Source organism: Pezoporus occidentalis, unplaced genomic scaffold, assembly GCF_034315485.1.
Source record: "Pezoporus occidentalis ecotype Australia unplaced genomic scaffold, CSIRO_AGI_Poc_V1 ctg79, whole genome shotgun sequence".
NCBI lineage: Eukaryota > Metazoa > Chordata > Aves > Psittaciformes > Psittacidae > Pezoporus > Pezoporus occidentalis.
Genome location: NW_026916147.1, coordinates 1,561,278 through 1,586,970, shown reverse-complemented (window position 1 = coordinate 1,586,970; position 25,693 = coordinate 1,561,278).

Genomic DNA, 25,693 nt, shown 5'->3' with positions numbered 1-25,693 from the left:
TGAGGTAGACATAGGTTATTTGGGGAAGGCGGGGCACTTGGGCGGAAAGAGAGAAAGTCTTTCTAAAATGAATCATAGAATCTTTTGTGTTGGAAGGGACCTTAAAGCTCATCTAGTTCCAACCCCCTTGTCACAGGCAGGGACACTTTCCACTAGACCAGGTTGCTCAAAGTCCTGTCCAACCTGGCCTTTAACAAATTTGTTTATTTATTTTTATATGAAAGCATATTTCAGAACAACTCTGATTTTGAAACCATTACATTTTTTCTTAGATCCATGGAAATAAAAATGACATGAAAGATACGGCCAAGTGGCTTTTTGAAAGATCGAGTGTACAATCAAATCCTCACTTAGGTACAGCAGCTGTCTGCACTACAGATGTCTTTGTAAAATCAAATTCATGCTGCAGATCTGATGGTAATGCACTGAATGGCTCTTCCTACTGAATTATACATGGGACAACTTTTTTTTTAAAAAAACTCACAATTTAATTTCATGCAATTTACATATTCTGATTAATGGTGCTGTGTACAGATACATTTTATATTCTCTGGCACTGCTGTATAAATAATGTCTTATATCAATATTTTGTGCTGTTCGTAAAGATTAATTTACTTTAAGGTGGTATTCAGGTTACACTGATCTTTCTCTTATATGCCACAAAATATGCAAACTGGACTACCTCTTGCTTAACGTGATTTCTTCCAGTTACACTATCTGTAATAAATACTTTCACAGGAAAATTTGTTTTTTTTTTAATAGAAGAAAACAGCTAGCAGGGAAAAAAAGAAAAGTGGGTTTTATTTAATAAGTGTTTAGAACATATTAGAGCAGAACAAATACTAAGCATGATGTTTGAAAAGGAATTTCTATCAGACAATTTATCTGAATTAATACATATTCCATCACTTACAAATTTCAGTTCAGATAATGCTACTAATTAGTTTTGGCTGATTTTGGAGTATTTTGTATGCCCCATTTATAAAAGCTGTTTGCCCATCTGTTAATAGGTTGGAAGTGATTAAAGGACACTTATTTTGGCTGTTGCAAAGGCCAAACCATTTTAAAGCTGCAAATATGTGACAAAATCAGCTAAAGGTTTGCCAGGTTCAGGACCTGATTTTCTTCAAGAGTTGTGGTGTCTGCTTCCTTTTGCTCCTGCCTAAAGTATCTATGAGTTTCCAGTATATAAAAGCAAAAATTAAGCCTATATGATAGGTAACGCTTACTATATGTTTGTTTAAACAGAGGTTTCAATAAACTTTGAATGTTTTTCAGATCTCTAGCTAAAAGAATTTCTACTGTTTGTATATTAACTTTGAAGCATTGCTTCTGAGATCTTAACTAAAATGTGTAATGTAATCAGTATCACTGTATTTTAATACTCATGCCTTCTCTTCCTATCTTTTCAGCAGTGTGCATAAAAGAACAGAAAAATGAGAAAGAAGTCAATACAGGAAGTATCAGAGGAAAACGAAGACAAAAAAGATGGTAAAGAATTTGGATCAAGAGGAGCAGGCATGGACAGTGACCTGGGAATCAGCAGCAAACAAAAAACCTTATGGCAAGAGATTATGTGTGCCATTATTGCAAGATAATCACAGACTTCAGTTCCATCTGGGGAAGAGTATTTCAGTCATGTTTAGCTTACATGGAGACAAGCATTAGCCTTGTACAGAGAGCTGGAATAACTCCTGCATATCATTTACATCCTATGGTCTACCTGAAGGCAAATTTCAAGTGTCAAATTATACCCTGCTTTTTCTCCATATATTGAATTTGTTGCTTTACAGTTTCAGGACAGAGCCTAAACTGACCCTTACTCCATGTGAAAAGTAGTGGAGTTGCGAAAAGAGTATTCAAACAGACATTCTAACCCTGATTTGCCTGCAAACCCCTGAATAATTTTTTTCCTTAACTGGATTTGGACTGTAATACCAAAGAGGAAAGACTAATAACTAATCCTAGATTTATATGCTTTACCCACAGATTTAATTTTATAAATGAGCAACATAAAGTGCTACCCACGTACATTAAAGGCATATCACCTGCTTTGTACTACTTCAATGGAAAATCTGTCAAGCACTTTCTTTAATGATTATATATCTTAAAAATTCAACAAATGAAAGGATTATCACTGAAATCATATTAATCTGAAAAGGATTAACAGCCTACTGTTGAAAGACTTCATGAACTGCAATAGGAGAAGATCTGAAGAAAAAAAAATGCAGCGCTTTTCACATAAATAGTGCATAAGGATCATAGAGGTTGGAAGCAGCAAAAACGAAAATGGACTGAAACAAAAAATATTGATGTGAATCAAACACTTCAGCACTGAAAATACAACAAAACCATAGAAAATATCCTGAAACCCGTAACATCCTTCCTACCTGTACTCATTTCCTTTGTTTCTGTGAACAGTTGCACTCATTATCATTTGTAATTTTAATTACTTTAAACAGATTTAGATACGTTATCTGAAATGGCTTGTTTAAAACATGAAATAGAATTTTATTGAACATTCTGAACTTGATGAAGCGCTGAGAATGAACTCCTGATTTCCAACTGATACAGACTTCTTTAAGGGATAGGAAGACCCCCCACAGTTTATAAAATACTACTTTATCTTCAACAGTACACAGTTTAGCTTTTAGAATTTCAAGGCACAAATAGACTGTTTTATTTCTCTGCAATATTTTATCTGCCTGTAGGACATTAATGAAGTCATGGCCAGGCATTTCTTGCTATTTAATGGCCAACAGAGTTCATTTCATTAAACCTCATTCAGTAGTTATCCATATTCATGAAGACACTTAAGGATGTGTTTGATTTTAGCTTTAGTAGGATTTAAGGATATGCTTAAAGTTAGGCACATACTTAAAATGTTATGCTGAATTTGGATGGAGGCAATTGCATGCTTACCTGAGGTAAAGTTAAAATTAAGCATATGCTTAAGTGTTTTGTTGAATACAGATGGAGTGCTGAACTGGAGCCCAGTGATTACTCATAAGTGTCAGTATGTTCTCAATCCAGAAATTATCACTTTACAAATAAAATCTGAAGATATGCATATACATAATCAATGTATGGCTGAGCAGAATTTTGATGACCAGCTAATTACAATTCTTGCAGACATAAATTAATAAGGTGATGAAACACTGTTTAAACTCAAAGCAACCTCCCAGATTATTCACTCAGGGTGTACACAGAAGATAAAATATGACAGTAAAACAACATGGAGTTATGAAGACAAGCTGTAAGGACAGGCACAACAATAGCTTTCACTTCCAGTTAAAGACATGATTTTTAACCTCGGTCAGCCCAGTTTGGTATGTCTCAATACCAAATTTTGCCTAGTTAACTGAAGCTACAGTGATGTTAATGGGAAGTTAATATGCATATTAAACAATCAGATATCACTCGTCACATAGAATCCAGAATCACCATTCTGAGTTTTTGCAGCTTAATGACATTGAGAATCTATGGGTTCTACATGGAAATGGTATAAATGTATGATTAAGACCTACTCATGATTTCTAATGGCTTTGTCAGTTTTCAACATTCATTATCAAAAGAAAAACACTGAAACATATATTTGAAAGTACATCTGTTTCATCTGCTCTCATTTTTACCAATGATGAATAGGAAAAGAGAACCTCATATTCCTCCTTTCTGACTTAGCACTTGATGCAGTGCTCTTCTTTTTATTGGCTTGGAAGTCTACCATAATTTGAAAAGACAGAAGAAAGATCTAGTGAATTAGATAGGTAAAATCTAACACAGCTTATAACAGCCATATATTTCAAGAACAGTACATATACTTTACGATGTTCTAAATTTAGACAGGACCTAGAGCTTTACTGAGCAAACCTAAATGTTCAAAGAAATAGACCCAACTTAAACAGTAACTGCAATAGTTAAGGATGAGCCTAGCAATACTTTGCTTTATGCTTAGATGTACAGCTTCTAAAAGGGGAAATAGCATTTTCACATTTCCAAGTCCTCGATGACTACTTTCGATCCTTCTAACTTAGAATTATAACAGTGCTTTCATTTAATGAATTATGAAAACACAAAACATTTGCTATCACTTGAAAAATCAGGGTGTTTGGCTTTTGCTATGACGTATTTCTGATCTGGCTACTTCATAAAGGATACATCATCTGCAAATGACTCAGAGGAAAAACAAAACCAAACCAAAAAAATAAAAACAAAACAACCCACAAAACCAAAACAAACCAGTATATAATTGAAGCAGGTAACTACAACCTTCTCAGATGTCCCTACCATTTTATTTCCCATGCTCCTAAAACACAACAATAAAAAAAACATGTTAAAGAACAGATATTTGACATTACACTAAAATACCACCCGTGCCAATATGTTCGTCCTAGAAACTGCCAACAAAGGAATATAGGCAGGCATAAGAAACATGACACTTTCAAGAGTGATTCATCCCCTTTATAGACTTCTGATTATCAGTAGTTCAGTAACTGAGCTAGAGGCAGCGTCTATACTTTATGTTTAATAGCCAGTGAATACCCAAAGACATCAAAATGCCTAATTCCTTTTTGATCTCTTTTCTGTTTCCAGACTTTGCAACACCCATGGTTGCCAGATCCACAATTCAATTATGGATTATATGAAAAATATTTTTTGTATCTTTGTTCTAAATTTGCTACCTGATTATTTCATCTGATCCCTCTAGTTCTTGAGCTAGAAAAACAATATATATTATTCTTTATTAGTCTTTCCCCTACTTTCAAGATTTTATTCCTGATCCATTACCTCTGTCAACTAGGTTTTATGGTACTGGATCAATGGATGGTAAAATGGTATATGATATCCATTATTAGTAAATACAGCATGAAACATTTTCTCACTTGATGACTCCCAGCTTATTTGCCCTGTTTCATGACAGAAACTGTTCCACATCTCTGGCAATCCCCTATACTACCTCTTTTAGATTTCTATTTTTTTGGTTGTTTTTAGGACAGAATGACTAGCATGTGGTATTTAAGACAAGGGTGTACTATGGCTGTAGTAAGTACTCTACCCCTATCAGCAGCCAGCTCCACAGGTACCTTGATATTCTTAGTAAATTTCAATTAAGCTATCAGCACTACAGCTGGTCTCTTGTATATTTTAGGATCATCAGTCACCAGTGCAATTAACTGTTATCTTGTGTAAGAGTTAAAAATGCATGCACATGCTCAGGAATAGTCTTATTTAGTACCTCATTTTGTAGGTGTATAGTTCTTTGTCACTTTTTTTATTGAGTTATGTGTCACCACTGAGTAGTCTTTTCCATTTTGGTTGGCTTTCATACTAGCTTGCTGTATTTTGGTCTTAGTTTCTTATTTTAACCTGAGGATTTGAGTACCAAAGTTGTTCCTCCCAGAACTAGAGTGGCTAAAGCCAATCACAACCCCTTTCATCTATTTGGAAACCCTGTCAGGCAGGTAAGGTATATGCTGAAAGGCTAACTACATTTTAGTTCATGTGATCTAAAGCCAAGCCAATGCCTAATAAGGTCACCATCTGTGATTTAATATGAAGCTGAAATTACATTTCTTGTGCAGTTGAGATGTGACTAGTTATTTTAACGTCGTCTGGATGTTAACATCAGCTGTCTGAGAGAAAACATGAGGAAAGAGTGGACATAGAGTTGCAATAAGCATACTATCTGCATAAAACCTCAAGAGATATTCTCCAGAAAAGAATTTCTGGGCAAAGATCCAACGGTACAGTAAGTGACTTTGCACATGTCTAGGTATAAATGTATGAATTTAGAATAAGATAGATAGTAACTTTCTAAGTTACTTCAAATGTATTTTAGTAATTCACATGAGATTTCACAAATGCTATCAAGACATTGTCCAAGAGACTCAGGTCCTACAGCTGCACCTATCAATATGTGATTCTTTTTTTGAGATGAAAATAGCAACTAAAATACTACTATGCATGTGATCAGTATGTGCCAGGACCAGATCTCTGAATATCTCTGATATTCACAAGTCAAGTTTCAAACACAAATATTGTTCATTCAAAAGATTAATATTTTTTAAAAATAAACCTTTTATCAGCAGACCGTTGTCCATGAGGCTTAATACAGATGTGTGAAAACGATCCTTCATCTTGCATTTTTTCTCAAGTATACTTTACTTTCTTAAAGGAAGTTGACCATATAGGTTTAAATACATTCCTTTTAAACAATAAGGAAAAGTCATACCATCAACCCCTGAAAACTGTGAGGTGAGAAATGCACAGAAAGGTTCTTTACAGTTTGCGGTCACCAGGCTATTTGATAATGCTATTACAAAGCAGCCAAATGGCTTCTCAGAGTCTTCCATATAAAACAGTGCAGTGAAGCATGTGTTTGACTCAGAATGAGTGGTTCCCACTTCATGCTATGATCAGCCACTTGCCAGAACAAAACACACACACCCTACCGAAAATTATCTCTTCTCAAGTCTTCATATAGTACTTGAATTTCACAACACTATTTATGCTGTCCCACTAAGTCAGTATGTAGCTACCCTTCAAACAGCCACTGTCCCTCTAGATTTCCAATTGCTACTTAGAGACATTCAGAAGGTCACAATTCCTTTCCTTCACTTCCAAAACTACCTTTCAGGTCTCCTGTATGCAGTCTAGCAGGTTGCATGTGCTTTCATGTGAGGCTACCTCTCCTCTTTGAATTCAGTACTTTATTCTGCCCGAGACAAGGGTGGCCTGCAATAAAGACCTTGCTTCCACTTTACAAGACACCAGTTGTTATATCTTTTTCACCAACCTGCCAACTCTTCTATTGCTTCCCAGTCTTGCTGCTTCCCAGCCCACTGCACCATCTGCACAGCAGGTATTCAGAGATAAACTTATGAAGTGTTATAAGTCTCAGCTTTGTCTCAGAGCCAGTGCTGCTTAGTGAGCGGAATAATTATTGTGGAATAAAAGCAATTCTTATTGAAGAATAATGTCTACATAGAAAGCTACTCCAGAATCAGGGGTAGTAAACTAATTTATTCCATTCCAGCTCTGCTAGTCTGCTTCCTCTTTTGTACAGGACCTAAAATTTGTTTGTGAATACTTTAAATGTTCTTATTAGGACTATATATGGATATAAGAATAATATTAATCTACAAAAAAAAAAATTCAAAATAGAATTTAAAAATTCCTAGCTGTTTCTGAAATGCAGGACTCTGATGACTCAAAAAGTCTGTCCCAATGTAGAAATGAACAACCATTTTCAATAAGCCTTTTACAATAAGACCCAGAAGAAATTGGATGAAGAGTGTCATATGAAAGACTGGAAGAAGTGCCTAGGTTGCAACCAGAGAAAAAATTTAGCTCATCTATTATAGTTTGTAGGACTACACTACAAAATCTCAAGAGCTTAATCTTGGTCCCAGTGTCCCACAATATTGGACACTACTTAAAGGCAATAATGCTCAATTATCTCAGATAATTCACAGTTGCAGTAAAACTTCAAGAGACAACAGTGGAGTACAGACACATGAAGTAACAAGAAAACAATGAAGTTATTTTGATTAGCACAACACAGTTATCGCAGTACATCAGAAGCTTAATGGTTGTTACTTGAGAACAGATGCAGTAAAGGTTAATCTTGGGAATGAATGTAAAGAGCACTCAAGAGGTTGTTTTGGACAATCTACAAAGAGTTTCTACAAAGCCTACAAGGTAGCACAAAAAAAACACCTGCAGTTTCATGCTGCAACATTGAAACTGGCATCATTCATCAATGGGAAGAATAGAAGCTGATCATTCTATTGTGAATCAGGGATGATAGAGTGGAAAACGATGGTTCATATTTTGTTCAATTCGGATTACTATGGTATTCTGTCTAAACTGGTGAATTTGAACCATGGAAGAGCATTGCATGATAAACAGCAGAACTACTTATCAGGCTTGAATCATGATGCAGGAATGGGTAATTCAAAACTAGCTTTAAAAGAGGTTACAATTTAAATAACTATCTCCTGTTTTAGGTCAAGTGCAAACTCCTACTAAAGTGCAAGTCGCAAGCAAACCAAGCTATTTCAGCTCCTAGAACACCACAGCTATAGTCTATCTCCTCCCAAAGAAAATAAATCAAAAAATCAAAATAATGGCATTCTGGAAACGTAACACCTTCTCTATAACCCATTCTTCCCCATGTGTCTTTTGGGGAAAGGTTTTATGAAGAATATTTTAAAATTTAATGAACTGCCCTCACTTTCTTGTTTCTGTTCATTTTTCAGTGAACACACGAAAGCCATTCTGAGACAATACCCCTGGTGTGTAGATGTAAGCAAATCTGCAGGCACTTTCCAAGTACACTTAATGTTTTATCCAGATTCATAAGCTAAAGTGATATGTTGCTTTTTCTCATTAAAGGAAATGCAATCAGACATGGAAATACTATGCAAAGTGATTTTCTTTCACATGAAACATTCAGTAAGAAAGATGTCTTTGTACATGACATACGTTCTACTTCTTCTTCCCCATTTGTCTGCATTTTAATCCAGGATAGCTTTTCTTCTTGGTAGGTTTGACATTGTAGCTGGCTTTAGTCAAATAACAATGACATGAAGCAAGCACATACGTTTACATGGTAATATACCTACCAGGAACATGGGTATTGAAAGTACAAAGCTGAATCAATGTTGAAAATAATTGAAAGGATGTGCCCCAGATTTACTTACGAAAACAATGTAACTGCATTAGCAATACAAGCTTATCATCATAGAATCACAAAATAGTTTGGGTTGGAAGGGGCCTTAAAATATCATCTAATTCCAACCCCCCTACCATGGGCAGGGATGCCTTTCACTAGACCAGGTTGCTCAAAGTGCTGTCCAACCTGGCCTGGGACACTTCCAGGGATGGGGTGGCTACAGCTTCCTCGGGCAACCTGAGCTTCTTTCAAGAAGGTAGCTTGGCTATATTTGTGTGTACAAATCAAGAATACTGTCTTTGAATAACGTGTGCATTGTAGGCTGACTGATAACTTCACATGACATTTCAAGATTTTGAAGTTCAGTTTTGTTTTGCTGCAGAACAAGATCAAGAGGTTCTACACAGTGACTAAGTCCCTCTCTTGTGATGTCAGAAACTCATATTAAATAAAATGCCCTGAATAAATCAGCAAAGGGATTTCAACTTCACTTTTTCACAGCCTACCCAAAAACCCCTCCATGTGCTTGGTTTCATGAGAGAGTTAGAATTTTTGATTTTCTCCTTTCCTCCTCACAGCAGATATTCTAGGCATGAGAAATTCTTCCTGACAAAAACACTATTGACACTCATTTTGTGGGCAGAGGGAGAAACATTTCAGCTGTAAAGCTTCAGGATTTGTTTAATGTCAGGATATATTTCTCAGTCATTTGCTCCTTACAGAGGAAATGCTGGCTTGTTGCTGAAAAATACCCCCACTTTTCAATAAGCACTACACAGAAGATTCAGTCCCTATTCCTAACATAAGTGTTTACAGTGTAGCAGGGGATGCTTTGAGCTGCTAAATTCAGTAAACTCATCCTGGATTTCTCAGTGATGTCTGCTTATGACACTTAGTCCTTCCTTTCATTTCTTCCATGGAAGTAGCATTCCACGCTTATCCTTAGCACTAAACAAACTTATCAAGAAACTCTTTATTGAATAACAGATAAGGTCAGGCATTTTGATGCAAGATTAGAAACAACACACTACAGATTAATATAAAATGAAATTTTAATTTAGACTTATGATCATGTGCCTCTCCAAGCAAGAGTTAACCAGTTTTATTAGACTCCCCAAGAGTCTTCCATGTTGTAAAATCTGAAAATTTGCTGCATTCAGCAATACCTCTTCTTGTGAATATTATTCTTTATCTAAAGCTGTACAAAGACACTAATTCCACTGCATCCTATCTGATTTTTCTATTTTTCTATTTTTTCCCATACTATTTTTTAAATGTGAATGCAGTCTGTGGACTTGTCACTCTTCCTCGGGAAGGGTTTCTTGGAAAGGTTTGCACATTATAAACTAACAAGTGATATTACTTCTCTCTGTCATTTCATACATCTACAGGATTCTTCAGTTAACACCTTTATTGCAGCTTAAATGATCTTAACATAAATTCCTAAGACATTACAAATATTAGAATATTCTTAAGGCTGAATGTTACATTTTGCTTTTAATCACCATCAGTCTAAGCTTGTAGCAGAGACTAAATATGACATCTTTGGACATACTATTAATTTTGACAACAGACTCAGGAATAAAATAGTGTCATCGAAATGCCTCTTAGAGACATGCTACTACTGTCCCTGTTACAAATCTTGAATGTTTTTGACTGATCAGTGCTGTTTAATAAAACATTTAACGAAATATTACCAAAACAGTCTTACCTTCAACAAGTTTATTCCACACTGTAAACTGAATTTTAGACTCTGCGTCTTTGCTGATGAATGTTATCCAAGAGACCTTTAGACAATCATGTTTTCTTCTACTGTATTCAAACCAGAAACAACAATGTGAGTCACCGGTTTGCACATAATTTCTGAGGCCACTTGTAAAACACAAAATTTAGGATGGAGAACAACTAAATCTCAAAATAGAACCATAAGTTTAGTGTGCTTAGATACATTTATTTACCATTTCAAACATTTTTTTCCAAACACAATAAAAAATAATTTCTTAACTATTCAACTTTTTTCTTAACTATTCATTTTTTTTCATTAGTCCAATTCTAACTCTGATTTAGTTCTATTAGCATTCAGAATAAGAGTGCACCGGTGAAGTGATATAGCTTGAGAACAGCAGCAATAAACCTGGAAAATCAAGGCATCATAGGAAAAGAACTGGACGACACTGTAGATTGGAGTTAGAGAGTGAACAGTAAAAGTGCAAGTTTATAAATTGATTAATGACAAGAAATTCTATACAAGTTTCTTTAGTTAGACATAATGGTGGAGGAGAAAGCCCTGGAAGTCCTGGAAATTTCCAGCATGACAATAAGCCATAGCTGAGTAGAATCAAATTTGATCCTAGAAACAGCAGACAAGGAAAAGCTTAATGCTACTCTGTGAATTGTTGTATTCTGTGTCACTATGGTCACTCAGTATTCCAGCAAGGTGAATTCTGTCTGGTTAAAGTGCAGATAAATGGCTGTGAGGACAATGAGGGCAATGAAAAGTTCTCACAGAAGAGGAAAAATGTAGTTTCACCTTTTCAGCCCAGAGAGGCAACGGCTGACAGTGGACACAACTGATTCAGGCAGGAGTGGGCGTAAAAGTCAAGGAGGAAAAAGAGCTATAAAACCAAATGGCAATGTTGGCAAAATAAAGAGTAAGTACAAACTGACCTTGCCTATATTTAGGATGGAAACTGAAGGTTTCTGAGCACCAAACTAAACAAGAGCTGGCTTTCCATGGAATTAGTGGGAGAAAAAAACAACCAACCAACCAAAAAACTAAGGTGAAAACTATTCCTTAATAAATATCTAAATGGTACAGACACCTGCAGCAAGGTGTTGGTTGCATTTATTAGGTGAAATCAGTCCAGAGTCACTCTCTTTGTGAATTAACTGACTGTTGGGACAATTTACAAAGAGAACAGAATTACAGTACAGAAAGAAAAGTTCTTGTTTATACAAAGGCTAGGTTCAGAGTGTTTTTCAAAGAAGACAGAGAACAGTTATCTGACTGTCTATCTGAGGGTGCCTCATTTAAAAATAACTATCATTATAAGATGCTTTTAGAGATAGTATCTGTCAATGGAAGAGATGTTAGAATTTCAACAACCACTATCCAGAATCATGTCCAATTCAATTTAAGCTATTAAGCTTTCTCTTTTCTTTTATATTCTGCTTTATTCACAGATATATGCTCCTTAAAAAAAAACAAAACAAAACAAAACACAAAAAAAAAAAAAAGAAGAAAACTTTCACTGTTATGTGTTATGTCTTGCAAGCCTTTAAGACTTCAGAAGTGTTTTCCAAAAGGCTAAAATTCCGTCAAAGGATTTTTCATCCAATGATGAAATATGAAAAACACTAGGGAAAGTCGACCAGGTAAAGAATGCTGTGATACAATGACTGAGACTTATGCCATGCTCATCTATTTTCCTATTCCTACCGTCCACAACCTTTGTCAGGAATTTGCCATTGCTGCAAGTTAGATTTAACATTCTCTCTAGAGTACCATAATTTTAATTCTTGCAATAAACTGATGATAGTCTCAAGGCTGCTACCAGGAGGGATGAGTTTCCTAACTACCAGGTTACTTAAGACTGAATGACCTCCTAGACTATATTTAAAAAAGATCACAGCAAATTCTGTTCTATATTTGATAGAGCAGGCACAGCATACCATTAGGAAACATAGAATCATGCAGTCATAGAATAGTTAGGGTTGGAAAAGACCTCAAGATCATTTAGTTCCAACCCCCCTGCCATGGGCAGAGACACCTCTCACTCAACCATGTTGCCCAAGGCTCTGTCCAACCTGGCCTTGAACACTGCCAGAGATGGAACATGCACAACTTCCTTGGGCAACTCATTCCAGTGCCTCACCACCCTTACAGTAAAGAATTTCCTCCTTATACCTAATCTAAACTTCTTCTGCTTAAGTTTTAATGCATTACCCCTTGTCCTGTCACTACAGTCCCTAATGAAGAGTCCCTCCCCAGCATCCCTATAGGCCCCCTTCAGATACTGGAAGGCTACTATGAGGTCTCCACGCAGCCTTCTCTTCTCCGGGCTGAGAAGCCCCAACTTTCTCAGCCTGTCTTCATACATGCAGCTAAATTATTTTAAGCCTCTAAATGTGAGAAAGAACAGGATTTAAAGATATATCTTTTTCTTTTGCACCTTCTATTTATTTAGTTAAGCACATTTCTGTTTAGTGGGATGGATTTTACAATTTCTAAATCTGTGAATGCCTAACTCAAGTACAGTTATTTGAGTCAGTTCTGAAAAATTTGATAATGCAGAAAATACTGCAGAATGTTGTCTATTGTCTGTATTTGCATTAATCCCTTTTTTATGAAGATAAATTGCATTTGAAAAAATATCTAAGATACCTAAATATGAAAGATAAAAGAGTCATATATTGATTGCAGGCAAATACCTTAATGTGGAGACATTCAGAAATCACAACACACTGGGAGTCTCCTTTTCAATTGCTTATTCTCATAGCTTGACAATATGCTTTTCTATTATGCACAACAACATTTAACTTGAAGACTCAGTACTTAATAAATATCAGAAATATCAAAAAAAGATTGGTGAGGAAAAACAATGAGTTTACATCCCTTTACAATTCCAGGGACCAGTAAGTCAGAATTCAGTTTAAAAATGAAACATACAAATGAATATTCTTTACAACTTCCCAAGTTCTCTGACATTCATTGAACTTTAGCAGGTCCCAAATTAATTTTGCTTCTGAATTTTCATTGTGCTCCATTTTGATGTCAGGCATCTTTATCTAGACCTTTCCCATAGAGAATATTTGTGTTAGGTCAGCCAGGAGCACTTTTCACCTTCATGGACCTTTTCAAAGTCAAAGGTTGTTGCAGAAATCTTGTGAAAGATACATCCATGTGATCCAAATACGTGAGAAAAGACAAAGTTTAAAACCAAGCTTCTCAGAAAAGTTTCCCAGTTGTCATTTCACTCCAAAAAGTAGAGAGTGGACAGAAAAGGAGGAATTTGAAAATTCACAGTTTGCTAATGCCTTTTTAAATAGAACACTCACTGTAATCTATAGTACTTCAAGCAAGTATTAGATAGAATATAGTAGTAGCTTATATGTACAGATTAAAAGGGGGGGGGGGGGGCTTGTTTAGTAACATCATGTTAGAGAGCTAATTAAAAGCGTTTAAATTTTATCTGTAAAGTCAACTTATGAGTGATTTGAAACAGTAAAAAAGAATAATACTGCCCAAGATCTAGAAATACGAAGCAGTTATAGAACACAAAGGTGAAGTTTCTATCTATTCTGATGGCTATTACGCTGCAAGGATAGCATAAATAAAACTGTAGCTCATTCAAGCAACAAAATAAGAGATTATATTCCCTGTCTATTTTGCACTTTACATTATATTTATTCTAAATAAAGTTGCATAACAATAAATAAGTATTTTCTGTATGTTTCCAGTGGCTGAGCCTGTAATTAAATTAGTATATTTTTATGCAACTTTATATAAGTTCATGTAAACATTTTATGTATGTGTATGTATAATAAAAAATTATATAAATATTTAAGAATTAAAAGTACAACTTGCTACACTTCACAACAGTGTAGCAAGAAAGTATTAAAGTACTCCAGAATGAACACAATGTTAAGATGTCTTTATAATTCTTAGGTAATATGGGATAGAAGAGCATTCAAGATCTCATTAGAAACTCATAACATTTAAAGATAAATTGTCATGCTACTAGATTCATTTATTAACTTCTTTTTTTCTAAACTTCACCTGAAAATATTTTCTGATTAACTTTTCTCCTTGATACGTGATTTGTTTGAGCCAAATTTTATAAGTATACAAAAAATTAGCCATCTGTCTAATGGAATTTTGAGCAATCTAAGACCTTAACTCCCTTAATGACCAACAGAATAATGACAACCTGGTGAGCTTTCCTAGGATACCCAGTGCTCAGGCTGAATTTTGACACTCCAATGCATTACTAAAGTCTGACATTTTAGCCTCAGTTTTGGTCTATTTTGTGAATACATTAATTTTTCTTGTCTTTTCTAATACACAGAATGCAAACTTCCCAGGATGGGAACTACCTGTGGTTATATGTAAGAACAGCAGTTACCAATGCAAAAATTACTGTTTCTATTCCCAAGCTCTTTTATCTTCAAGCTTTGAACTCTCTCACTTCTACTCTCAAACCTATGCTAGATTTAACTAACATCATGACATTAGGCTACTTTTGAGCTTATTTAGAGTTTCCAAGTGAAAGAATTCCGGTTTTACAGTCTAAACAGTACAGAAATCCTCAGACCATTTATTTTATTTCTATTCATTCAACTTTAATTCGATGTTTACTGATTAAACATGTCATTGCAGGCAAAGCACTCATATCAGTGACATTTGTTTTCTTTCTACTAATTTCTTTTCTCTCAACAGAAGGTCCCTTACCCTTCCTTATAGTACAGTTACCGCTGGTGGCATACTGCCAGTGCCAAGTGGCCAGAGTAAGATGTGATAATTCATGGTATTGAAACAGTTATTGAATTGGTAGTAGTTGTTCCTTTGGTGTCAGGTTCAGCAGCAAGAACAAAACCAATCCCTGCTATCCCACAGAAGAGGAACTGGTCCCTGTCTGACATGGAATGTTTTCTAGAATTCATTTGTTGTGTTATTTAAAATAAAAATATATTCTGTATTTCCTTTCATTAAAGTAGCATGAAATGTCTTTCTATATTATTAACAAAGATATGCATTTAGGAAAAAGTTTAGTGTCTTTGGAAAAACATCAATTTGGTTCCTAGAAATAGACAGGCTGTGAATAGACAAGAATAAGGCTGCTGAAAGTGCACCCACAAAGGTTTGCTTTTCAGGCTTGATATTACATGTAATTAGCTTGACATTTAATAAATGGCATTTCTAAGAACTGCTAAAGCTGACTTACCAAGCAAACAGAACAACTTTGTTTTGTACAGAAAAGGTAGTTGCATTGTTGCAGATTTTATGTAAAGTCATTTTTCTGGCTCATGTTGAAAATATCTACATGCATGAAATACTTGAGATAAACAGTGCTCTCTGTAAACTGAACTTTCTATTATGGTGTTCTCTGCTTAGAGCAAACTCTAAGAAAATGTCCTGTTGTAAAGCTGGTACATACAGCAACTGAGCAGATCCATAAAATAGTTATAATAAATTTATCCTCAATTAAAATTATAGTTTCTTTTCTAAGCATGTTTCAAACCATAAACCCATAAACATTGTATTTTACATTTTGGTAAAAAAATAAAATAAAGCAGAAGATATGTTGAAATAGTATGTCCTTACATTTTTCCTATGCTTTAGAAAACTGCATTTTTTTTTGACAAGCAAAGAAATCTCTTTGATAAATCAAGAATGCATGCGCTGGTCTGGTTATGCAACCCAGAGGATAGGCTTGTTTACATGCAACACATTTCAAGGGCACTTAGAAAACATTAATTCAAGAAATACATCTGAAATTTGGTTTCTTTTCCTACGTGTGCTAAGAAGAATATTATGTCATGATGTCATCAACTTTATTTTTGTGCATTAGAAATCTTGAAATCTTTTCCAAGTACAGGTTATATCAGAGTATCATTCACCAAGTTCAGCTGCTTGGTTAGCACACAGACTTCTTCAGGGAAGAGAATGAAGTCTTCAATCTGAAATGTAGTTATAAATAGGGTTTCCCATGTAGCATTTGCAGACAGCACTTTTAACAAGCCTGGGGGCTTGGGGGTTGGGTTTGTTGGGGAGGGCGGGGGTGTTTTTGGTAGGGTGAGACAGATCTACAAAGCTATCCTGTTTATCCTGATAAAAAAAAGAAAAACCCAAAAACAAAAACCTAACTTTTTTTTTTTCCCCCTAATGCCAGAATTCAATGATGACACGATTTACTGAACCAGGCAGTGGACCTGGTCTACACAGCATTAGCATGTACACAAGTCAGTTTGAGATCTAAGTAAATTATATATGAAAGAAAGACAAAATGTGAATGCTAGAATGAGTGAAAATAATGTCAAATGTCCTATCTTCTATGTTCTCAGGGTTTGGGGACAAAAGGTTTCCTTATTTCTTTCACTAATTCCTTTTATAACCTGAAAGAAACAGATTGTGAGCTCCATAAACACAGAAAAACTTAAAGGGATTAAAAAAATACAATTTTTGGCAAAACCAAAATAAATCTTAAAAGAGTGGTACTTTCTCAGGAAATCTCCTATTTCTAAAAGAGGGAAAAGCGTAATAAAATCAACAGGCCTTAGTCTGCAGCACTCTTGAGAGAGCAGAAGTGTAACCCGAAAAGATAAATTAATATATAATTTTCCATTGCAGTGTAAAACTAGTGCTTGCAAATAATGAAAATATGCCACTACAACAGCTCACTTCCCCCAAGCAATATTGGGTTTACAAAGAAATATAATTTAAACTAGTATGCAGCTGAATACTTTGGAGGTCCCTCACTATCACTGCACTGGAACAGGGACATTGATGGAAGAGAGCCCTAAAATGTTCAGTTCAGAAAAGATGCTGTGTCTTCAGTGACAGTCATTGGCATCTCTCTTGCTACACCTTGCAGGTCTTTTGTTGCCCCCTCCTACTCTCTAAATCTAATCCCACATTTAATCTTCTCCCTTCAAACTCTCATGCAGCTGTTCCTCTCCTAGCTGAACCAGATTATTTCCAGACTCCCAGCGACACCCTATTTCATGGCCTTTCTTTACTTCAGTCATATAAACCTTTGCATTAAAGAACTCACTTTCTGCCCACAAGGCACTTCCATGGACCTATTTTATTGCCATGAAAATGCAAACAACAGGGAAAAGAATCTTGTATACACATGGATGAATTATGCTCCCTCAGAAAAAGCCTTCTGAACTGCAGTTTCTTTCCCTTCTTTCCCATCTTTTGTCACCATGGGTTATTTCTCAAATGTGCTTTCACAGCAGCTCTTCATTGAAGTGAATGGTACTACTCTGGGACCTTGGTGTTTATGCAGTAATTACTATTGTTCAGCCCTTTATTTAATAGGCAAGAAGACTACTAAAAATATAGCAGCACTCATAAAGATTGCCTACAAATCCCTTTAGAAATGCATACAAAGCTGTAATCCCAAACAAACCCTTTTCTATTCAGTAAAGCTTTTCTGTTAAATGTAATGCAAAAATACAAGATGAAGAAGAAATAATACTGCATCAAAAGAAACAGAGGAAAGAATGAAGACTGCAGTTCAAACAATTATGGCCTTGGTTGGGAGAGCAAAAGTCTGTTTTATCAGTACTACAAACTGTTCTCATCTTCTCAACTGCTTCAACATCAAGCTAACTAATTTGCTCTAAACCACTTTTGATTTTATCAACGAAGAGTCAAAGGACCAGAACAATATGTAGTGTGAATATCTTTTGTAAAGGTCAAATTGTTTTCCTGTCTTAGGAAGTGAAATCTCACCTTTTCTATTTTATGGTTCAAGCTGTATTTGAAAATGCATTATTTATTTGCAGTGCTATGGCTTTCTTCTCCTTTCCTTCCTCCAAATCTTATTTCAGCTAGCACTGTCCTTTTTGAAATGAAATATTTTACATGCTTTCCCATGAAAATGTCCCATCAGCTGTGTATTTTCATTCTATTAAACAAGTATGGGTTTTTTTCTGATAGATGTATGACCATGAACTGTGATGAATCAAGCAAGAAAAATTGTCACTTCCAGAATTTCCTGTTGTAAGATGAAAGCGAGCCATCATAAAACATAACCCCAAACTTGTTCTAAATGGTTTGAAATTATACTTGTAATAATGTTAACTACCAGTAGCCCAGCCATTTTAGGAGCACATAATTGAAAACCAGTTATGCTGGAATTTAAAAAGGATTACATCTCTTCATCTGACACTATTTTTTTTTCTTTTTGACAAAAAAAAAAGGCCATTTCTCTTCCACATAAGGAAAAAAATTAGGTAAATGTGCCTGCAGCAGACAGGAGTAATTTGATTGTTTCTTAAAAACCCATTTATATTGAGGACTCAAATTGAATCCCAGCCTTGATTTTTTCCATTCTTGCCAGGTGTGACTGACTACAGATCACCTAAAATGGTGACACAAAAGGGAATTAGAGCTAGACTTATGATTCTGCTGAAGCTCAGCAGCTAGCCAGTGTCCTTATATAGAGGAAGAAGGGGGAGCGGATGTTTTCACACTGAGTGAACTCAAGAGAGTGTGATTCTGCAGCCACCATTTAGTAGTCAGTCCAAGCAACACAATAAGGTCTCCAGCTTTTGGCAGTCCTTCGGCTCTGAAGATCAAATTTTTGAAACTCTTCAGCTGTCATAGAAAAAGCAATACCATCTGACACTTGGCCTTTCAGTTTCTGGCCCCTACTGCACCAAGTCTTTCATTCAGAAAACAGATTTCTTATTAGCATCATCTGTTAAGCCAAGGGAGGAAAACTGACTTTCATTGTAAAAGCTAATTTTTTCCAGGACATTGAGAAATGCCAACATTAGTGGCTTTTTTTCATATAGGTACTGTCGGTAGAAAACATAAGTTTGGCAAATATTTATAAATAAACAGCTTCCTGGATTCTATTTTCTTTCTAGTACCAGATCTGTCAAAGCCTAGCTATGAATATTTATATACACCAACAGTGACTTAGGAAGAGCTCACTATTTCAACTCATTAAAAGAAAGGTGAAGCATCTGAATCAGGCTTTGTTGGTCAGGATAAGCCATTCTGGAGAAAGCAGCATTACCTTTTTGAGTAAGTACAGCCATTAAAGTTGGGTGGTCTTGCAAGTGTTTCAGTCATAACACTATTTTTTCAAAGTTAACCAGATCAGAAGAACTTCACTCAACACTGAGAGTGCTGCAGATATGTTCAGTGTTTCTTCAACCATGATTTTGCATGAATGGGCAGCGTGAGTGTTTTTACCAGCCCTTCCCACCAAAACTAGTTAATGATTTTCTATTACAATGTTGTTTTCAGCTACTTAGAGAAACCAACTATTGAAACTGTAGTTTGCTTTGCTAAGCATGTGATTCTTTAAACAAAACTCAAAAAAAGCCTACAAGTCAAAAACTGAATTCCAACTTGTCTTCTTGTATTCTGCTAGGAAATCATTATTCTGTATGACAGAAATAGAGGTGGGCAACAGAATGAAAAAGCTGAACTAAGTTCAAACCAGTGCCTGAGTATGACTCATCTCTGTTCATGAATAAGGATGAATGAAGTCAATGCAAGGTTTCTGGCATTATTTCCTTATCATCAAATATGTTTGATTTCTCACATATTTGTCATCAGCTCCTTTGGATTGGATTGTTTTTGGCTGATAGAGATAAGCTAGACCCTTGATTTAACTCATATCTTCAGTTATCTAGCTCATTGAAAGGGAAATATTCTGCATTATATCACCTTCCTAGGAGGAATAACATAGCAGAAAAAGAGGGGGGAAAATACCTCAAAGTTCTGTTCAGATTATTTCACACTTTTTCTGAGAGGAGGAGAAATGTAAAGCCAGCTCCAGGTCAACCTACAAGCCCCTTAGGATCTTGTAGGCAATGATGGACTGCCAAAGGAAAAGACCCAGGGCTTCACCCCCATGTCGTTCGTCTGTAGCCTATTAGTCATATGAACTTTATTCAACAAAGGTGATTAGAAGACAGCAGAAGCAGAACTTCTCTTTCCTCTGTCTCTCCCCATTCGCACACTTCTACTTTTGTGAAATCTCTCTCTATGGTCATGGAGGCAGACTACAAGCAAGAAATGCTAACAACTGCCCCTCATGCAAGACAGTAGTATCAACATTAAGAAGGTACTGTAAATACTGTAAGGAGCTATATTAATAAGCTCACAGAACATAAGAAAAGTCAGGTTTCTAAGTATTGGAATTAACAAATAGATCATATCCATTCTGTACTATCAAAAAAATATCCATATCCACTTTGCTCTATCTGTAAGCAAAGTGGATCAGTAGGTCTTAGGAGTTCATGTGTATTTTTACCTATGCATAGTGCCTATGCACACAAACACTGGTGTTAATGCACAAGAACTGATGTTTGCCTGCAGCCTTAAAGCTCTTGCCTCATATTTTTAATTGAATAAATTATTTAGCTTTTCTAACAGTGTAGCAAGAGTCTGCTACAAGAGGAATTACAATATCCATAATTTAATACACAGTTTAGACTTGAAGGAATACAACCAAATCCGTACAAATATTTACAGAGTTAGTCAGTTTTTCTTCTCAGTAGATATGGAAAAAACTCTGAGGCTCTTATTTTACAAGACAGCTGGACTAACGTCATTTGCTAGAAACATTTTAGAATTAATCCTGACATTTTTAATCAAATAATTTACTATTTTTTTACTGAAGACTTAAGTATTCAGCTAGTTTGACAGTTCCTTAAATATGTTTTGAGGAATATTGGCACTAATCATGAATAAATTATTAGAAAACATATTTTTCTTGCATATTCCTAACCATTTTCACCACTATTTATCAGTTCCTAGCTTTTAATGATAAAATCCACTAAGCCTAAGAAAAGAATCATTCTTACCTCAAAGGGATAACCTGCAGTTTGTGTCCTTTCAGTAAATTTTTTTAAAAAACATATTTTTACAAACACATGTACTTTAAAGTTTTCAAAGCATTAAATGGAAGATTTTAAAAAAAAAACTTTCTTTGAAATTAACAATTTGCAGATATTGTGAGGATATAATTATGACACTTTTTTATAAAGATACGTAACAAACATCATCTCACAGCTGAGCTGATGCTCAGCTTCAACTTTCTCTGCCTAGAGCACAAATGTATAGGTGGTACCAATAAAATAATCAGTTATTTTGTTTTAAAATCTGTTGTCAGATTATTTTCCTCTCTCTCAATTTATGACCCAGCATTGAAGTCTAATCTGCCAGCACTCACACTGAGAAATTTGTGCGCATCTAGGGTTTGCCTATATATCAGCTCAAAGAACCAAAGTGTATGTTTCTGACTAATGAACTCAAATAGGAGACCATCACAAAGTGAAAACAACTATGTCCTTTAAAAAGGACAATTACAATTTTTTGCAAGGTTGTCTCACACTGTTCCACTGAATAGCAACACAGCTTTCTCAGTGACACCACAGAGGTTTCTACTCTTCATTGCATACAGCAATGTGTACAGCAGGAGTGGTGGAGCAGCATATCCAGCCTTATAGGCTAGCAGATATGAACCAGCTAGGAAGGAGAAGTAATCCTGTGCTTAGACTGTAACAGATTGCTTCCTCATTGCAATGAATGAGAGCTGAAGCACAAACTGTAATTGTGAGCTAACTCCCTGCCTGATCTGATCTGGGGGTGGACAACTATAGGCTGCCACTGAGTCAGTTTAAGGCAAGTTGTCATGTTTCAATTTAATCCTAAAAAACAACCAAAGGTTTTTAAAGCCTTCCTTTGCCTTTTAAAACAATATTTGCAAAACCACAATGTGTATATAGACTAAACATTCCTATTCACTGAGATAAGAGTATCCTATTAACAGTAGCTTAAATCAGTTCTCTTTTGTCAGCTTGCAGGAAAATTTAGATTTTGAAATGTGTAAAGGACCTAAACAGAATGCATTGGAAGACAGAAGGGATGTTAACTCATTCTCAGTGCCTGATTGTTTTGGAATCAATTGGCTTTTCATAGTCTTACATTTCCTTATACCAAGATTATACAGTGCAGAGAAAAAGGGAAGATCAGAACAGACAGATCATTCTGCTGTCAGCAACAGCCCACCTGGGGACTTTTAAGTGCAGTAGATTAAGAAAATGTTTAGTGACTATCATGATTCAGAGGCCAGTTAAGCCTGATAAAGCCCTAAGAAGCATTTATGGCAAACATTTTTGTTATTGTTTCTGTTTATTAAGGGTAAGTTGAGTCAGATAAGTGTCTTATTTTCAAAAGAGTCAGATCTTTTTATCTCTTTCTTAGTGCCCTTCGACTGAAAGAGATGGAACTGAGTAAGTTCCTTAGGTCTCAAAAGTATTAAGTCTCCAGTTTTGCATCAGAAGCCTTTACTGCAGATCACTTTTCAGTCTCATTATTTTTAGTGAGTTTCCATGGAGGAGTTCAGGCTCTCAGCTGACCCTTATTCTACAGCAGCTTAGGTCAGTGGGAAGCTAATATGAACTAAAGTCAGGATTCAAGCAGTCAATGCTGGCAAAAAGAAGACTCAGATGAGGGTTATGAGGTCCATCCTGCAAGATGAGGGTGTCAGACAAAAAAGGCTGGAGCAGAAAGCCTGGCTGTTTGGCAGTAAGAACAAGCAGGAACAGAAGGCAGAATAGAAAAATACATATCCAAGAGTGAGGATAAAGAACTAAGGCTAGAGCAGAGAGAAACAGGTGTTAGGTCTCAGGGTCACAGACCAGAGCTACAACCAAGTAGCCAGGGCATTTGGCTGTTGTTTGGATTGACAGTGATTAGGTGCCTGGGTATCCAAGTAAGGTTTGGAAGGGGTTTGATGCATGCTAGAATTGCTCAGGAGAGCAGGGGGCACAATGGGACTTGACAAAAGTAATGTCAGTCAAGTTCTTGGTACATGCTCATGTATACAAAGAAATACTTATAACTCACAGGAAAACAGACACCTTTCACTTTTGAAGGACAGAGCATAAAGGTTTAAAGTAAACTAGAAAGCCTGTTCAGTAGGAGGAGATTAGGAGATAAATATGAAGTGTTGTTCCTGAGATATGTGAATTTACAAGAGTCTGAAGTATTCTTTTATTTAAAAAAAAATCTAAATTTTACAAGTATCAATGTTATAAACTTTTAAAAGTTTTTCAGAACAATAGAAAGAATACACTTAACATGAGAAATTTAAAAAAAGACCAAAACCTTTACTTCCAAGAAAACTCAAGATAACTTTTCTAATACTCAGTAGAGGTTAATGAGATTATATTCACTTTCTGTACCAGAGCAGAATTTCCTCCTCTTCACCTCTGTATATGATCTGAAACCCAGGAATTCCATATGGTCTAGGAGAAGCAGAGGGTAAATACAAGGGTCTGCTTTAGAAAAATAAAATTTTATCCTTTCTGTATCTTTACAAGATTACATTGTGAGATACGGTCAGGTACTGTGTAAAATATCACTTCAAAATATGTTTTTAAAGTTACAATAACCATTTCAATAAACACTAGATTTTGGATTGGGGATTTTTTAATGCTGGAGTCTTTTAATACCTAAATTAGCTATTCTTATCGGATGTGCTTAAAGCAATTGCAACCTAAAAATTGCTTAGTGATAATAGGAAATAAATTATGGCTTCTTTCTAGTTCTTCACAGACTAACTTCTGTCATTATGACTGTAATTAGCTGCCAGTCATGTCGCTACTGTGGGTGTGGGTATGGAAGTCAAAGAATGAAAGTAAACAAGTATTCTATGGTAGCACTGCAAAACACAAATTTGTCCCTATTGGTAAAGAAGGCTGGGCAAGTGGCATTGCCTACAGATATGCTGTAGCTGTTATGTGAATAGTGGGTGAGAGCAAGACAAGGAGAACAACTTCTGTGAAGCTTCATTCTCTTTTGGATGGGTGGGAGCAGGCTGGTCTGGCTTTTGCTTCTTCATAGTCATGCCAATCTGTCTGCTCATCTGTTCACAGGCTGCTCTGTGGAGTAATTCTAACAGTTCCAGATGTTTCGTTTATCCTACCATTAAAACAATGTGGTGTGTAGCTATCATGGGGGGTAATTTTCAGAAATAAAAAAGGGCATTCTCTTTGAAAAATCAGTTACTGAAAACCACTCACTGTTCATGAGTACCAGTTATATATTTGCTGAATTTCAATTCAGTCATGGAGATTGTGGGTTTGGACTCCATTAAGTGTATAAATATATTATATTAAACTTATTTATGTTATCTAACATGTTTTAACCTATCTGCTTAGCGATGGTTAATTTTGTGTAATGCTGGATGCATACAACATTCTGATCCCAGGGAACAAGTTTGTTCCCATAGCCATTTTCTAGAACTATTGTGAAAAAACTGATCACAACAGAGGCTCCATGAGGTAAGCACAGCTTGGTTTCAGCTCAGCCTTGGAAATAAGGTTATCAAGAATTGCCATAGCCAGCAGTAATACAAAGTGCTTTTAAAACCTGAACACTTTTTTCTGCCACTGCAACCATGGTCACAGGGACCCAGATATTGTAAAAGATCAACAGGAAATTCATGGGGGAGTGGGGGAAGTCACAACCCATGTATGTAATTGAGTTTGGTGGTTAAGTGTGCCATCTTGTAAAGAATGTTTTTTATTTTATCTATTTTATTTTATTTTTATTTTATTTAATAGCCAAATTCATTTTCATGAAGATCTAGGATGCAATATGTATAGAAAGTTACTAGAGGTTTATCAGATTTCAACAGTGTTAAAGGTACCTAACTTTTTGCTTTCCCCAGTACTTACCCAGTGACACTCCACAAGAACAGTCATCATCCAGAAGCAGTGACCAGTTCTACTTTGTTATTGAGATGCTACATTTTCCAAAAATAAAATCCAGATTATATGCCTTAGTTTTAAATCTCTCATGTCTTTCTGCAATATACTGCAGGAGTGATCAGGAGGCTGATCTTCAGTTATTTGTGAATCCAAGTGTGAAGGAAAGATTACCTGAGATACTCAGGATGAAAAGAGGTTATGCTGAAAGCAACACACGATGAAATCACATGTATAGCTGTAGTTTGTTTTCCCTTGGAAGTGCCACCACTGGAAATTTACATAAATTCACAAAATTTGGGGAGATTAAATGAGCATTCCTGGTTTTCTTGGAATCATAAGAGCCTTGTGTAAGAGAAGGCAAAAGAGAAATTCTGCATAGGAATTTCCATTGATTTTGAATTTCAGGTTCATGCTCATGTACTACTGATGATGGTGGGACACTATAAATTTTACTTTCCACCAGGTCTCTGCACTCAATAGATATATAGAATTGCAGTGTGCCCTTAAAGCAATATGTTCATGTTACTACCTTCACTTAGAAAA